The following is a 13,383-nucleotide window of genomic DNA, read 5'->3' as shown; positions in this document are numbered from 1 at the left end:
ATGTGTTGAAGTGCATATTGATGATGTAACAATGAAAGCATAAACTATTTGAATCATAATCCTCCATTTGTATGTTGTCATTACTAATTTATAGATCACTCAAAGTACATTGAATCTATAGTTTTGTAAGTTGAAATATAGATGATATGGCTTTTGCATTTGCTGCGTATGAAGGGGAGTACAAATAATCAATATACTTACATCTTAATGATAGAAAATGAATTCAAACATGTGAACCTAGTGGTGTTACTCAAAATTCTATATAATTTATGGGTAGTTTTTGCCATCTCATAGTAGTTGTTCTTTCTTTCTACTCTAGCCCCCAAGGTTTTTCATTTTGCACTAGTCAAAAGATGGAGTTCTCAAGCTACACCTCTTGTAACATTATTCATTCAGAGCTATTACCAAGAAATTATAGGGTTCTAATTTCCCTATCAATTTTTGAAGTCCCATTTCCACACCATATTGAGGGGTTGGAGATTGACCAAGTGTTTGTGTGTCAATCCATGTTGCACTACAAGGCTATGAGGAAGATTATTAGGGAGCATGTGCTATCCCCCAAGACCAAGACTGTTCATTTTCCTTTACAACTTTTGTCCATTTTCTTGTCAAGTTTGATGGACCTGCTTCATTTAGTGGATTTAGTATTCACCATCTTCAATAAAGTTGTTTGCTCAAATTTCAACTTGAGTAGCTAGATTATGAGTGATCTACAGATGTTTGACTTATGATTGGGAAAAGTGTTGGTGGGTGGACTATTTTCTCATCATGCTCTTATGACAAGCCATGAACATCCAATGGCGTATGACAATTTTAAAGGGGCAATGAAAAAGAGTAGCTTTCATATTGTTAGGGCTAACTTGTAGATTGTGAGCCCTGTCTTAGGTATGGACCTCTTAGAGAAGATTAGGTGACTTGGCCACGTGGGTCTAGATTTTCTTGTCTTTCCATTGCCTTTGATTCATCTAGCTCTACATCAAGTGTCTTCCATTGGGATTCCTAATCTCAACGTTCCACTATCTCTAGCTTTGTGAACAAATGAGCTTCCTATTATTCTGGTCTCAGATGATGGTTGGGACTCGATTAAACCTTCGACCCCACAAGTATGTTGGGAATTGGCTTGGATCCATGTGTAGTTTCCTAATTCTCCTATTCCTATGGGCGTTTGATAAGCACATTTTGTTCAGTAGTCTTATATTTTTTAATTTTGGATTCACTTTCATGTTAACCCCTAATAATGGGTTTTTGTGGTAAATATCCATGATGATATCTCATGCTATATCTAGATTGGTTGTATAGTCGAAGTAATTTTGAGGTTTTCTTTTGGAAACCTTTTGTTAATATCATTCTCTTTTGTATTTGATAATTATTTTGAGGTTTCTTCTTGATTCTTCCATGGATGATTCCTTGAATTAGTTTATATATAAATAAAAATATAGTGGCTAGCCCACTTTGGCTAAAAAAACACAAAAGTAAAGGCTACTCTATTGGGAAAGGAGAAGGTTTCTATTTGAGTAGATGGTCATGTATTTTGGGTACCCATGGGTGCTTTGTCTAGTGAATAAAAGTTTCCCACAGAGATGATGATTGATAAGTAGGACACATTTTCCTCAAAAAGTCAAATTATGATATTGCTATCAAGATTTAACTATGTAGCTTTTGAGTCAAACTCATTGACTCATATTTCCTGAGTAGTGTTTCACATGTAATTCATCTCTCATGAGATCACTTAGCACTCATTGGATTTAGGTGATACTTATAGAGGTGAAGCACCAGAACCTCCTAGGAGGTCACCCATCCCAATACTACTTCAGCTTGAGCACACCTAACTCTAGAGTTTCCTCCTTTCTTAAACCCACTCTACTTGCAACCCCATTTGTAGAACCTTCAAATATAGGTGAGAAGGGTCTACAAACCTTGAAAAATAAGAGCATAGTTGATTGGTTGAATGATTTAAAACTTTTTTTTTTTTTTTGGGCATTGTATCTATGGTGAGAAAAACTACATTTAGTTTTACTCAAGTTCTCATAAGTCTTCATGTATTTTGGATTGAATACATTTAGGTGTATTTGGTCCAATTGATGTTCCTTCTATTGGTAGATTAGTTTATTATATTTCTTTCATTGATTATTTCAGTAGATGAAAATATATTTATTTACTTAAAAGTAAAGTTAAAGTTTTTTCTATCATTTTAAAGAATTTAAAAACAATGGTTGAGTTGTGATCTAGAAAGAAGATCAAATGTTTAAGAAAAGAAAATGGAACTGAATATTATAGCAATTTTTTTGATACATTTTGCAAAGTGTATCATCTTAAATTGGAATCACTTCAATTTAATGATGGTTTAACACCCATTTAATGTGATTTGATCATAAATTTCATTCTCCCATATCTTCTTGTCTCTTTTTACTCCTCCTAGATGTAATTTAAGTTGGATTTAATGGACACTCCTTGGTATTCCAATTTCCATGATGCACAACTTGAGTTAGGACCCATCCTCTTGGTGTCCTCCTTTTCCATAATTCACACACCCAAAATCTCCTTTCCACACTAAAACATGTTTTTTTCTCAAGATTTGCATAGAATTTCTCAAAGCCAACACCTATTCTAAGACCCTACGGGAATCCTAGAGATTTTTAGGGCCCTAGGTTAGGGATGTCATGTGTCCCTACCCTAGGCCAGGGACGTAGTTTTCCCCTACCTAGGTTAGGGACACATTGCATTCCTAATCTAGGACCTATTTTGGGTCCCTTTCTTGGCCCTTGTGTCAGGGTTGATTTGATGCATTATTTTGATGCCTGGTCAACTAGTAGGATAAATTTTATTTTTAATCCTTTATAATAACATCAAATTTCCTCATTTTTCATCTTCATACATCTATGAGTATCCAAGAATTACCTATAATTCCATCACATCAAGCACACAAATTTAGGCATTCAAGCCACCTTCAAGTCCATTCAAGGGGTTCCTTTTGTAAGTCATTGGAGAGGAGTTTTCTTGCATTCAAGGTGATTTAAAAGAACTTCAAAGGAATTTATTTGGTGAATTCATCATCTATCTTTCATGTTCATGACATAACTTTTCAAAAGATGGCTTCCAACATTGGTGATAGTGGAGCTTTTTATCAAGAAACAACACTCATCCTTCTTCTACATTCATGACTTGTTGGTCTAAATAAACTTGGTAAAGTGAGCTTATTCCATTTCATTGATAAATCCTACTATTGTGACATGAATTTTTTCATTTACTTTATATTTCTAGCATTGAAAATTATGTCAATTTCAAGGTTATTTCCTAAACAAGGATTCAACTAAGGAGAGCTAATCATCAACAAAATAAAACCATTTTTCTTCTAGGTTACAAATCTTGGAAGGAAGAAAAGAGTGTAGATTCAAATACCATTTTCATACAACTCTATGGATTCAAAATCTATTTTTTGATTGGAAACATAACGTTAGGGTAATATTTCATCTTCACCCTTCAAGATTGGCCCTATCCTTGATTGATACCACCCCTATAGGCTGACTTTGACTTGGAGCTGAGGATTTTTTTGGTTTTATAGATCTTGAAATTTCAAGTCTAGAACTAGGCATTTACACTATTTAAATTAGTAATAAGGGAACAAATTTAGATACAATATTCCATTCACTTTTTGAGGTTAGTCACTTATTTTCTTTCATTTCAAAAAATATACTTTTTATATCTATAGTTTTAATTTCATTCCATAGCTCTTGCTACGTTAGGTTTTCATATTGCATTCCTTCTCTAATTCTATACACATTAGATCTATTTTTTGCATTATTGCTACTTCATTTTGACTGCATTAATCTACTTAGATCTAATTACCATAGAGTTGAAATATAAAGGAAAATCCTCCTTAACTTCTCTTTGAGGTATAAGGGCCCCCACAACCCAAAATATGGAGTCACTGAGAGATTTCCAATAGCTTCACATTTCAGCATATACATTTTGGTGAACTTGACATATTACCCCCTTATCTTGGAGTTAGATCTTTCTCTCTTGTAATCTCTTTTATCTTTAATTATTTTTAAAAATATATCTCTTTTGATTTCTCTTTTCATTTTGTATGTATTTACTCTCATTCATATTACATTCTATGCTTTGTGATCTAGTTCATACCTCAAGGTTAGATTACCTTTATGTGATCTTCCTCTTTCCTTTCTTTGTATATGATCTTTATTATCTTAAGCCCTACCTATATCATTTTTGTTAGGAGAATTCATAGGCTTGTGGATCCCTTTGATTTGGAATATTCAAGTCCCCTCTATTTAGAAACCTTGATTATAATTTAGGTTCCTCCGATCTTTGTCCCTCTATGGATAATAACTCCTCCCATTCATCTCATGATAAATAAGAGAATTTGAAAGTTCCTCTTTCCCAAGTCCATAAGATTTCTATTTATAGTGAAAATATGAAAAACTATCTTATTTAATATAATCATAATATTAATATTATTGGCACACTCAAAGTTGTTAATAAAGTAGTCCATAATGATGAGGATGGTGTTAATATTTGGCATGGTCTTACTCACCTTGTTCGTTCCCAATTTTAAATATTTTATCCATGTTGCATCTAACTTGGGTATGGCTCCACCCATCACTGGTATTAAGCCTTACTTTCCTATTTCCACTTAGATATATCTAACATTCCTACCTATGTTACACCTACTATGACAACATCTATTCAACCATATAATCCTAGTAGTATGAGTCTTCATATTTATTATCTTTCTATGAGTTTTCTACCTACTTCATTTCCTACCTTACAACCTTCATTCCATAGTTCCTTACACTTATCCTAATCCTCCTACTACTATAGTACTAAGTTTTCCACTCATAGCACCTTCTATTCCTTCTAATTGATAAACTCCTATTAGTGTATCCAATATGTCAATGTCACCTATCTATTCTAATACTTCCACCATTATTGGCCTTGCTAAAATCATCTCTTCCTTGTAGCACTAACTTTCTTCCTTAACTCAATCCAAATTCAATGTGCCTATATGTGATATGGATAGTCCTTTATCCCTAGACATCATTCGTGCCATATCCACTCAACAAAATTATATGTCTTTCCTTGATACTTATAATGGTAAGGGTGATCATTCTCAACTCCTATTTAGTTATTATGCACATGACCATAGGATTTTAGTTAAGTTATTTTCTAGTAATTTTCATGAAAAAGACTTACAAATCCAAAATAATATTTATCCTTAAGTACATATTGTTAGATTTAAGCATTGTCATGCTCAAATTTCTTATCCTCTACCTAATATTGATATTCAATATATTCTTATTTCTATCTTATAAAAATATATTATGGAAAATATTCTTCTTATTAAATTTTTCTCCTTTTCATAACTTTATAAACCACTTTATTATTATCAATTAGAAGTTGTAGTGCCTGCCCCTGGTTTGCATTTTGTTATCATTGCTGAGTTCTTTTAGAGCTAGTTTCATGTTGATGGTTAGTAACATTATTATGAGATTATCAGATATTGTGCCATGGATTCAGTTGATATGTAATGAGATTACTTAGACTCTACATTTCATATATGTATGATGATTATTTTCAATTTTTGCAGTTATTAATAATGATTAGTAAGATGATTTATTATCATATATGTTTTCTTATGGATACTTACCCCATACTTGCATGTGTATGGTGTGCGTGTTTGCTTTGTGTGTTTACTTTTGTATGGTGTGTCTGATGTGGTTAAGGAAGGGAGTCATAGTCACCTGCTAGTCGGAATCTACACGATGCACCACTTCCTGTCATTGCCTATTTAGTTTAGTATATATTGTGCTTGTACATGCATAGTTTTTATGCAGGTTGCAGGTATCGGGTATCGACTTTCCTGAATTGTCAGGATGAGTGTACCCTATCACATTATCTCAATGATAAGAGAGGGGAGATAAATTCTCAAGTTCAAATTCCAACCCTTTAAGCCATTTGTTCTAATTGAAAAATTAGGACAAGTATTTGAGTTGAGTACCCTCTGAATGCGTCAGATGATGTAATTCGTGATATAAATCCCTTGGTTTGATTTGTATGTATATTGGCTATGATGGGTTTTTCGTATTTTTTACCTTTGTGAGTCTTTGGAGTATTTTCTATTAATTAAGCCTAATTAAAAGATTTAGTTAATGATTTAATTTAATAGAAAATTAATATGGTATTTTAATATTTATTTTATTTAATTAATTGGGAAATTAATTAAATTGGAAGATAAAAGTTATAATATTAAATTTAGAATGTGACAATATTTATTTTAATAATAATATATTTGAAGCTCATTTTTAAATAGATGACTAAATAATATTATTATTAAAGCTAATAAATATTTTAGCAATAAAGTTTTGGAAAATGAAATTTAAAAGTGAAAAATATATCTTAAATTATTAAAAGATTCTAAATCTCATATGATTAAAATATAAATATATTAAGATTGAAAAGTGGAGATATTAAAGTTAGTGCATGAGACTTAATAAATAAAATTGGAAAAAGTAAAGTAAATTGAAGTTATAAGCTTGCATGGAAATTAACATGTGTCAACAACACGGGGGTTAGTGCATCAATTAAGCACAAGGTGTCTACAATTCTATGACTCATCAAAAAGAATTGGAAAAGACTCATGCCTAGTTGGTGACACCTTTCAGCAGTTTCAAGAAGCATTTCAAAAGTTTCTTGAGAGCTCTTGATATTCAGGCATTCATAGAAGCTTAAAAGAAAAGCTTAATGGAAGCTACAAGTTTAATGGAAGCTACAAGCTTAATGGAAGCCACGAGTTACAAGCAAAAATAAAAGCTTCAAAGCTTACATGCATGGGAGAAGATTCATATGCTCATATTTTTTCTACTTGCTTCTATGCTCCTACTAGCACTTCTAATCACTTGGAGGATTCGATCGGCTTGGATTCTTGGAAGAATTGTGAATGATGGAGAAGGAAGGGATTTTCTATGGACTTCTGAGGCATGGCAAATTAGCATCAGTGTCCAGGTGCACTCGTGATATTCTCGTATTTCTTTTGTACTCTTTCTCTTCCTGTCTTCATCATATCTATTTTATGTGTCTGAATACTCTCTATGATTGAATCTACTATTTGAAATTGGAATCAAGATATTTTATTTGGTTGAGAAGAAAATAATAGAAAAATCTTAGATCCAATTAAAGAGAAATAATTAGATCTTAATCGGGTTTGGGTTCGAATTTATATTGTGAAATTAGATAAACAAGATTTGGAATTAAAATAAAAATTTTATGGTGAAAATTCGAATGATTAGATGTAATCTTTCTATCAATTATATTTTTAGATGCATATGAACAAACCCTTTTATGGTTAAATTTAGAGAACAATTATTTTAAGAAGAAATTCTTAATTCATCACAAATTGTCTTGTCGCTGCCTCTTGGATAGACCCAAATTCAGTCATTTATAACTTTTTATCAGGATCGAATTTATTCGATCACTCTAGTTGAAATCGGTGGAACTTGGCCCTCTCCAACATATTTAAATTTCAGCCCGATCCAACGGTTCATTAGGGAGATATGACCGTCATACTGGAACCATTTTATTCAAGAACGGATGTCTCTTCATTTCCCATAACCAAGAGTTCTTTATGCTTAAACTTCACAAAAATAATATATCAAAGTAATATAATTAGAATTTAATAATTATTTAATTAGTCTAAAGACTAATAAGAATTTTCTAAATAAATTAATGAAAATTTTTAATGGAAAGTTTGTGGATGGACCTAATGGATAGATATATTGAATTCAATAGAGAATGGATGACTTTTAATATTAATTATTTAATGTATATTAAATAATATTTAATGTATATTAAATAATATTTAATATATAGTTAAGGGGTGGTAAAAGTGTTTAATGATAATTATTAAGAGACTCAAATTTTAATGATATTGGATTTAGATTTAAATAAGAATTATTATATTGACAAGGAGTCATAGTTACATTATAACATTGTTATAACATAGCTACGATTTGAATTATTGATATGCCTTAAAGGTTAGTTACATAATAACTAATGGGGCTTATGAAAATATAGTTTGATGAGTTTATTATTTATTAATGCTTGTTAGGTCTAACAAACTATTAATAAATAATGATTTAAATTGTTATCAACAAATTTGATTAGAGATAATCTATTGGAGATTATTTAATGAATTAAAGATATTATTGCAATCTTCCCTTATTAGAATCTTATTAATATGCATTAATTTTATATGGTCTATTATCTAATCTAATTAAATCAAATTTAATTAAGATTAGTTAATAGTAGAAGAAGTGTAGTTAATTATTAGTCAATCTAAGTAAATGGATTAAAAAAAAAAAGATTTTAATATAGTTTATATAGTGGACTTTTTATAATGTATATTGAATATTATTTAATATATATTAAACAATTTTAGAGTTGTTTAATGAAGATGATAATGTTAAGAATTTGAAGATTATTCATGTTAAAATCTACAATGAGTCTTATTGGTTTGTGATAGGGATCTTTTTCAAACAACTTTTGTATAGACAAAATATTATTAGAACAATTAGAAAATAGAGTCTAATGGTTGATTTTAATATTGATTAAATAATTGTAAGATGATAAGTTATATTATGTTGATTTAAATTTAGAAATTTTAAATGATATTGGATTAAGATTGAATTATTATGTTATTGGTTAATACATTTGAATACCTTAATGGTATTAAGAGTTAGCTAATGAAGTTCTATGTAAAAGTTCTCTAGATTGATTATTTATAGTTGTGATAAGTTTATTATTTATTAATGTTTGTTGGGTCTAACAAACTATTAATAAATAATAGTTTAAATAGTTATCAACTAATACGAATAGAGTTACTCTAAAGGAAATTAGTTAATGATCGAAGTACTGTAAAAGATATTAATCAAATTGAATTGGTTAATAATTTGGAGGAGTATCAATTAACTGAATCAACGTACATAAGAAAAATTTATTTGAGATAATAATACTTGGTATTAGGGATTTATTATAACTTGTTATTATTAAAATATAAATAGAAACTTTGTTGAAGAGTGATGAATTTGGTTAGTATAGAATTATTAATAAAATTTCCAGTATAGCTTGTATTAATTATTAACAAGATTATTATTATTGAATTCTTAATATGATCATTGAGTATTGAATTATAGTTGACTTTCAACTTATAGAATTCTAGTTGGTTATTAGTTAACTGATATTAATTGGAACGTTCCTATGGTTATACAATTATTAATTAAATCAATTAATGAGAGTTAATTAGATTTAATTAATAATTAAGTTATGTAATAGAGATTTAATTGATATAATTCTTTTAACAAGATTTTAGATTATCTATATCGAAGTTGATAAGTCTTATGACTTTAATTATGACTTTAGATATTATATGGTTGTCAATGATGATAACGATTAAATTAAAAGAATCAAATTTTAGTAATACTTAATTAAGTTTCTAATTGAAAACTAAAAAGATGTTAATAGGTCATGGATGGTGTGTAGAACCAGAATCAGTATGCAAAGAACATTAACAAATAAAGTAAACATTCACAAACCAAAAACTAAATTCACATATATGCTTAGACAAAGGAAGAAAACAAGAAGTGCAAACCTCACAAGAAAAAGCACTCCATGCTTTCTTGATTCTGTAGATGTGTCCTTTTGCTGTGGATGTATGCTCAAGATGCTCAAAAGCTGCTTCAATGGAGATGGGTAATGGAAAATTGGTAGCTTTGTGAGCTCTCAATTTGGCATTATAAGGGTAATATTGATGGCTTTGGTTCTCAAAATAGCATGGTAACTTTAGCTCAAAGATTGTTGATGAAATGGCTTGGGATGGGATTCAATTTATAGGCTAAGGGGTAGAGGGATGGAGGGCTTAGATGCAAGGATGGACGAAGGCTTAAGGAGGGCTAGGATGCACTCAAAGGAGAGCACATGGATTGTGCTTGTTTAGCACCAATGAGAAGGTGACACTTGTCACAAGGAGGATGAGTGTGAGAGGGTAGGGTAAAGGGTTGGTTAAAGTCATGATGAGTGGGGTTGAGTATGTAAGAGGGATGTAAGAGAAATGAGTGTGGAAGAGGGAAGAGTGTGGAAGATGGGTGTAAGAGTCATGAGTGGTATTGTAAGAGTCTTTTATGTTTTGTAAGAGCACTCATGACTTAGTGGTTGGGTTTTTTGAGGGGAGACTTTGGTTTGGATTAGGAAAGTCTTAAACTTGTTTAAGGAATGTGACAATATTAGGGGGTGGATTAGGCTTGGGTTTAGGATTAGATTAGGGATGTTAGAGATGTGCAAGTGGATGGCATTAATGAGGGTGGGTGAGTTAGTGGCTAAGCTTGGTTAGTATGGGTGGATGGGGTGGATTAGGCTAAATGGAGGATTAGAGATAGGTTAGGGGTTTTTGAATTTGAGGATTTCATTTATCAAATAGATTTATTTAATAAATGGGGATTTTTGGAATTAGATAGGAGAAAAGGATTTAATTGATAAATAATAGATTATTTGATTTATCAATTAGGACTATAGATAATTAATTAAATTAATCAACTAGGGGATGATAAAGGATTAATTAAATAGAAATTTAATTAATAATGCCTTTTTAGATAACTAAATAGGATTACTAAAATAGTGTAATCAAATTTAGGTGTCTACAGGTGTACCTATGTTAACGGATTGAGATAAATAAAGTTATAATCTCTTATTCAAAGAATGATAATTGGTCCTCTTATAATATAACGAATAATGATTTTAGAAAAGTTGAAAGGTTAATCAATTAGAATATGGATCATGGTTAAATAAGAGAAAAATTTAATTAAAGGTCAATGATGATCATTTTAGTAAATATTTATCCTTAAGTTATTCTTTAAATGTAATTCTTATTAATGGAAGGATAATATTATCGGGGAACAAACGGGTTGACTTGTAGGTCAAATGATGAAACTTGAGACACTTGAAAATATACTTGCAAACAGAAAATTGGAAACCTCTACACTTGATTCAACTATGTAAGATAGCAAAACCAAAACATGTGTTTGCATCGTGTATTCTTTATGCTTCTTGTTTTGGGTTTTTGGGTTGACTAGTGTTGACCAGTCTTAGGTTGTTACCAGAGGCTCGGGGGTTATGAGATGTGTTGGCATGTTGATCTTATTTGGTCTTGATCTTTATAAGCCCAACCATGGTAATGTGATTGTATGCTCTATGAAATGTTTTTATTTACTGATTCTTATTGTTCATCAGTCTTCATGTGTGAAGCTCAGATGTATGCGTATGAGACACTTGAGCTAATCATTTTTGAGTCATCGATCAGTTATCCTTAGATTACTTTCTAGTCACCATGATGGGACTAAAATGTAGATTTATTTTTTATGATGTCATGTTGTGACATGTTTGAGTCAACCATTTTGGAGTCTTCGATCAGTATGATTTTGAGATACTCTTGGTTGCTTGTTGAGAACCAATGATTATGGTGATTTATTTTGAGATATATTTTGGTTATTGAGAACCAATGGATACTTATGATTATCAGTAATGCCTTCAATTGCCAATAGAGAACTGTTGTGGTCATGATTTTCTATGGATGCTCTTCGGATGCTCATGGAGATTTGATGATTCTTATCTTGGAGATTTGATGATTCTTATTTTGGATATTTGATGCTTATTTGATGATTCTTTTTATGGATTATCTTTTGAATTTTCTTTACAATCGCTTGTATAGGACTGTGGTGATTTATGATTCCATGAGCCTAAGGTAGGTAATCTACTTGTAGTGTTGGGAAGTGGCTTGCAATAGGGGTCGGGGCCCTAAGAGGCTGCCAAGGTAACTCATTGTAAGTTGGATTAATAAGTGATAACATTCACACCTAATACTAACTGAATGAACCTAAAAAGATAAGAGTTTTGGTTCTCGCCCATGCCTTGAGTGCTTGTATAGGCTAGGATGGGAGTAGTGAGAATGCATGGTTGCGACCTTGCATTCCATAGTATACCTTGTCAATATGAGAGGATACTAGTGGCCGCATGAGATCTGTATGGACCCGTGGAGTTTAGCTAACTGCCAGGGTAACTTGTACCAGATAAATGCGATGACACTTTCCCACTTGCAGAATAGGTTTCCTACATGTCATTGTGTGCCTCTGGAAATTAGATGACGATTTTGTGTGTGTTAGAACCTTGAGTTAGTATACTTTTAGGATTTCTGGACTATAGAGATTTTTGCTATGTGCTATGGATAGCCTATTTGGGACTTGAGATTATCTTCTCAGCATGGTGGGAGTGGACCACTTAGGTACCACATGGTTGGGTGGTAGTGTATTTTTACTCTTATCATTTGAGATCTGTCTGAGACACCATGGCTGGAGTATTCTTGGTTGGTATTTATCTTCATTCTATTCTTGGATCATTATGATTGATGAAATACCTTATGATGGATGTATTTATTGGTATGTTTCTTATATTGATGATTTGCATATGTTAGATGATGTTACCTTATGCTTTACTTTGCATATTAGTAGGATGTTTTTAGGAGTGACATTCCTACTATGTTAATAGTCGATGATCTCTTCGGTGCTTTGGAATGTTACACACGGAGGGATGGCTAGGATCCACGATGGTCTAATGATGCTATTTACGGTTGGGAGGAATTGTGTACTTAGTTTATTTTGTTTGATCTTTAGGATGGATGTATATGTCTTCTATGATGATGTATCATGTGATTATCTTTACTTTGATGTATCATGGATTAGAATAGGATGATGTACCTTATTCTACATATGTATATTCTTTGAGCTTGTCATACCCTATGACATGTACAGAGGATGAATGAGCATTTGAAATGTAATATTTAAACATTGGACTTATCATTATTATTTCATGTGGATGTTGTACTAGATGGATTTATGTATGTAATTCAATGTTAAGGGATCTTTAAAGAATGTAATCGGTTATGTATGTTATGTTTACTTTCAGATGGACATTGCTATTGCTTCCATTATTAAGTACAAGTTATATGTGGTATTTAATTTCATGTTATTTTTTTTAAAAAAAAATGTTACCAAATTTAGTGAAATTCTGGGTTAATTCTTTGGATCCCTTGGCGGGGCATTACAGAAGTGACTCAATTTGAGAGAACCACTGTAGTGGCTCCTGTACTAGTTGATAAGAGTCATTATTCACCTAGAAATAAAAAAATTCAAAACCCTAAAACTATGTCAAGATAAATGAAGAAACCAATATATAAAATGAAGGGGTAGCTACTGCATCCAAAAGTGTTGTTTCCTCTTCCTCTATGTTTTGGATAAATTGTAAGCTTATCCCTCTATCTATATC

Source organism: Cupressus sempervirens, chromosome 9 (assembly GCF_028749045.1).
Source record: "Cupressus sempervirens isolate cs-2001-9-10 chromosome 9, ASM2874904v1, whole genome shotgun sequence".
In the NCBI taxonomy this organism is placed as follows: Eukaryota; Viridiplantae; Streptophyta; class Pinopsida; order Cupressales; family Cupressaceae; genus Cupressus; species Cupressus sempervirens.
Note: the sequence above shows the minus strand (reverse complement) of the source record.